Source organism: the organism of the source record quoted next, unplaced genomic scaffold, assembly GCF_019419815.1.
Source record: "Pyrus x bretschneideri cultivar Hongxiangsu unplaced genomic scaffold, Pyrus_bretschneideri_v1 Contig23, whole genome shotgun sequence".
Classification (NCBI taxonomy): domain Eukaryota; kingdom Viridiplantae; phylum Streptophyta; class Magnoliopsida; order Rosales; family Rosaceae; genus Pyrus; species Pyrus x bretschneideri.
In genome coordinates, this window is record NW_025999535.1 from 3676768 (window position 1) to 3682161 (window position 5394).

The following is a 5394-nucleotide window of genomic DNA, read 5'->3' on the forward strand; positions in this document are numbered from 1 at the left end:
ACTTTTATTCATCAACAAATCCAGTTAACTCTCTTGACAACTGTATGATGTTGGACCACTACAGACTTGAGAATTAGTGGTAATGAACTAGTGGCATAGGCTCATAGCCGCATAGACAAACTTCGTGGTGTAGGAGTAGGACCATCTCATCATTTCTTTGAACGCAGAATCTCGTGCATATTGCTAAAATTAAAGTATATTAACTGTCCAAACGTATCAGTTATCTCAGTTTCTAGATTTTGTGTGGATAAGATCTCTTATATTTATGGAAAGTGGTTGGTATTTAAACTTTTTGTTTGCTTAGACATACACGGTCAAAGTTGCTAGGGAGCAACGAATTGTTATCTGGTGGAACACATGCATGCGTGCATCAGTAGTTAGTTGTGTTCCTTAGTTGAAACTTCAAACCATACAACATGCAGAAATGGATTAATGCAGTGTGCTGGAGCCTGGCCTGTAGCTGGAATACATTGTCTATCACCAAATGCTCCCGGGTAGTTGCTACATATTTGACCAAATAGCAGTTGCATATAGTTTTCAAGAAAATTTACTATTTTCTCGTGTATGCTATGCACCGAATAGGTAAAAGACTGGATGTGCGAGTAATGATTCAACTGTCAAAGATTTAGAGATGAAAATTTTGAACTTATACTATACTCCGGTGGATATTGAAAAACCTGAATATATATTGATCACAATTCCCTCAAACAGTTGGTGATTCATAAAGTATTTTGAACGTTTATCCATATATCAGAATCGTATGTTGGTACAAAAATGTAGGGTCGGTTTCCATTGATCAAAGTTGGCATCTAAAGACTTTGAGCAACTCCACACCTAAAAATCTCCATGGCCCGAGGATTGGAGCAATTTTTGCTGGGGAGGGGGATTGGACAGCCCCATTGCCCGGGGATTGAGCATAAATGCACAGTCCAATCTATGTAAGAGATTAAACAGTCGTTCAACGACTATGTTAGCCCTCATGGATTAATATATAAAATTATAAATAGACGACCTACAACATAAACCATGCAGTCCCCAACCTTCACCACGTAGTCATTGCTCTCCTTATTTCTCTTCTCTCTATTTCCTTCATTGCTCACGCTCAAGTTCCAGCAAATCAAACTTTCAAGTTTGTCAACGAAGGAAAATTTGGGCCTTTTATTACTGAATATCATGCAAGCTATCGTAGGCTTGCTCCCTTTGCCTCCGGCTTCCAACTTGCTTCTACAACAGCACCCCAAATGCCTTCACTCTTGCTCTTCGTATGGGTTTCAGACGTTCGGAGGCATTCTTCCGGTGGGTTTGGGAATCCAATCGGAGAAACCGGTAGATGAAAATGCCATCCTAACATTTGGTACTAACGGAAACCTCGTCTTGGCCCATGCCAATGGCAAAGTAGCGTGGCAAACCAACACCGCCGACAAAGGTGTGGTAGGCTTCAAGTTGCTTCCGAATGGCAACATGTGATGCTTTACAACTCAAAGGGCAAGATTATTTGGCGTGCATCTGAGAAAGAAAACAAAGATGGACCTTACAGCTTGGTGATCGAGCCCAAAAAGTTGCCTTTGTACTATAAGAGCAGCAATTCCCCAATGGGCACATTGAACCAAGTGACATTAAATAGTGCTCCTGATGAGGGTCTTATGACCCAACCCTAGAGTATCTAGTGGCCAACTCTTCCTCAAGTAGCGGAACCCTCTATCTAGCTCAAGTTAAATACAACAGCACATCAATGTTCCTCAGGCTCGGAATCGATGGCAATGTCGAGCTATACACTTACAACGACAAGGTGGATTTCAGTACATGGAGGGTGACCGTCGCTCTTTTTGACACAGAAAATTATGGGACTTTTGGCCTTTGTGAGGACAGCCAATGTGTTGCATGCCCTTCTTCTAAGGGACTATTGGGTTGGAGCAAGAGTTGTGCGCCTGAGAAGCTGACTTCATGTGATGCAAAGAGTTTCCGCTACTATAAAGTTGAAAGGGTCGATCATTTTTTGAGCAAGTACACTAATGGAGTTGCTGTGAAAGAAAACGATTGTGCTAAGAAGTGCACTTCGGACTGCAAGTGTTTGGCTTCTTTTTCAAGCAGGATCCTGTAAAATAGTTTTACTCTCGTAGGGTTTTCACTTAAAACTGCATACCCAGTTAAACATGGGATGCATGTATTTATATTAGCATCAGGATTACAATAAGAGTTTGAAAACCCTAGATACAAGGAGATACAAACAGAAAGAAGATTACATGCTCAGTGTTTGGCTTACAACAAACATCTGAAACTAAAACAATCCTATCAACTAGGGATAACAGAAAAGATCACAGTTTGAACTAAAAGAGGATTCCTCAAGTCGCGGGAATCACTCGTGGATCTTGACTTCGTCTAACACCCCCCCCCCCCGCAAGCTAACAGGGGGTGGAACCACTGGGAGCTTGGACACTAATAACTTGAATCTAGACGAAGACAAGCCCTTGGTAAAGATATCAGCTAGCTGATCCTGCGAGCAAATATAATTAACAAGCAATTCTCGACGAACAACCTTCTCTCGAACATAGTGATAATCAACTTCCAAATGCTTTGTCCGTGAATGAAACAAAGGATTCGAAGCAAGGGAAATGGAAGAGACATTGTCACACCAAATCTGTGGACACACAAGATACAAATGCAGGTCTTTGAACAAAGATCGTAACCATGAAAGCTCGGCTGCTGTGTAGGCTAACTGCCGGTACTCGGCCTCAGCACTCGATCGAGACACAGTTTTCTGCTTCTTGGAGCTCCAAGAAACAAGATTGGATCCCAGATAAACACAAAATCCCCCAGTAGAGTGGCGAGTGTCAGGATTCCCGGCATAGTCCGCATCGGAATATGCTGAAAGTTGCGCAGATCCTGGTTTGTACAGAAGACCATGACTAGGCGTGGCCTTCAAATAACGAAGAATCCGTTTCACCGCCATCCAGTGAAGAGTAGTGGGGGCATGCATAAACTGGCAGACTTGGTTTACAGCATATGATAAGTCAAGACGAGTAATTGTGAGATATTGTAGGGCCCCAACCACACTACGATAAAGTTCTGGGTTGTCGAACGGATCACCAACATGTGCACTGAGTTTCTGACCAGAGACAGCAGGTGTGGAAATTGGTTTGGCCTCTGTGAACTTGGTACGGGACAACAAGTCCAACGCATATTTTGCTTGGCAGAGATGCATAGTCGTGCCATCATACTTTACTTCCACACCCAAAAAATAATTAAGGGGTCCTAAATCCTTCATCGAGAACAAGGTGCCGAGCCTCTTAATCAACCGAGACATTTCATGAGTACTGTTGCCAGTGATTAAAATATCATCCACATAGATTAGAAGGATTAAGTAAACACCGGAGTGATTATAAACAAACAAACTATAATCACAAGTTGATTCCTGAAAACCAAGTTGAAGCAAGAAATCCGAGAATCTCTCAAACCACGCCCTTGGTGCCTGCTTAAGACCATAAATACTGCGCTGAAGCTTACAGACATGAGAAGGAAATTGCTTGTCAATAAACCCTGAAGGCTGTCTCATATATACTGCTTCACGTAAAAAACCATGCAAAAAAGCATTTTGAACATCAAGCTGCCTAACAGGCCAACCTTTGGAGACAGCAAGACTGAGAACCAGTCGAATAGTGGTGTGCTTTACAACAGGACTGAAGGTTTCGGTGTAATCCACACCAGCCTTCTGATGAAACCCATTTGCCACCAGACGCGCCTTATGGCGTTCAATCGTGCCATCTGCACGACGCTTCAGCTTAAAGACCCACTTATTTGGAAGCAAGTTCATGCTAGGATGAAACGGAACCAAGGTCCATGACCCACATTGTTGCAGTGCATTAAACTCCTGTACCATAGCACTCCGCCATTCATGAGACTTCACAGCCTGACTAAAACAAGTGGGTTCAAGGGGAAACTTGTCAACAGAGACATGCATGGCATATTTAGGGTTGGGTTTGTGAATGCCTGACTGTGAACGTGTGGTCATACGACTGCTTAGAGGCTCAGGTACCATTGTTATCGGTTGTGGGGATACCGTGACTTGCTCATTTGAGGGAAGGGTGTTTGGGAAGGTTGAGATTGGTTGTATGGGCATAGAAGTCAAATGGGTAGAGGAAGGGGGACTTGGTGGGGTGAGGGAAGTAGGGGGTTCGAGTTGCAACTGAGTAGTGAATGGAGAACATGGTTGGTCGCAGGAAGAGGGTGGGGGATTAGGTGATGGAGGATTAGGGTTTGAAAGTGTTGGTCGTCTGATCGATTCGTGGGGTAGTGAAGAACTGGACCTAGTAGGCATATTAAAAGTTAATAAAAGTTCAGGTGAGACATGGTTACCTGATGGAAGGACGCCTGCAGAGGAAGATGTGAGGCCCTTAAAAGGGAAGGAGTCCTCATCAAAGAGGACATGACGAGACAAGTACACTTGTCGTGTGGACAAATCCAAACACTTATAACCTTGATGATTGAGGGAATAGCCTAAGAAAACACAAGATTTGGATTTGGGTTGAAGTTTATTGCGTGTGTAAGGTACCAACCAAGGAAAACATCGACAACCAAACACTTTCAACATGTCATACTTTGGTTTTTTTTGAAACAACTTCTCATAAGGTGACACATGATACAAAAGTTTTGTTGGCATTCTATTCACCAAATATGTTGCAGTGGAACACGCATCAAACCAAAAACGATTGGGTAAGTGAGATTGAGAAAGCATAACTACACTGGTTTCAACAATGTGTCGATGTTTTCTTTCTGCAAGTCCATTTTGTTCTGGATGTTTGGGACATGAAAAACGTTGAGAAATTCCATTGGTGCTAAGGAAATTTTGAAATGCATGACTCTTATATTCACCTCCTTCATCACATTGTAAAGTTTGAATGGAATGATTAAGCATGTTTTCAACACAAGCTTTGAATTGAACAAAGATTTCGAAGACTTCACTTTTGTGTTTCATAGGGAAAATCCAGGAATATCGAGAATAGTCATCCACAAATAAAACATAATAACGAAAGCCTTCATTAGAAATAACTGGAGAAGACCACACATCAGAATGCAACAATTGTAAAGGAAATTGAGAAACAGACTCAGACGCATAGAAAGGCAATCTAGTGCTCTTTCCTAGGGGACAAGACTCGCAAAAACTAACATTAGGAGTACCATGAATTGGGACCAATTTATTTGAAATCAAAAACTTAATTATGGAATGGGATGGATGACCAAGACGGGCATGCCATTTTGTCACAGAACACCTGACTCCAACAAAGGCTGAAATGGGATACTGGAATTGTCCACTGCTACTTGGAAATGGGTATAACCCATTCTCACATCTCCCTCGGAAAAGCGTCTTCCGGGTCTTGAAGTCCTTAACAAGAAAAA

At 42.4% G+C, this 5394-nt stretch overlaps 1 pseudogene; it reads left to right on the plus strand.

Moving 5' to 3' along the window:
* The first annotated feature begins 416 nt into the window (after nt 1–416).
* Nucleotides 417–2101, plus strand: LOC103926909 (annotated as a pseudogene).
* Nucleotides 2102–5394: the final 3293 nt, after the last annotated feature.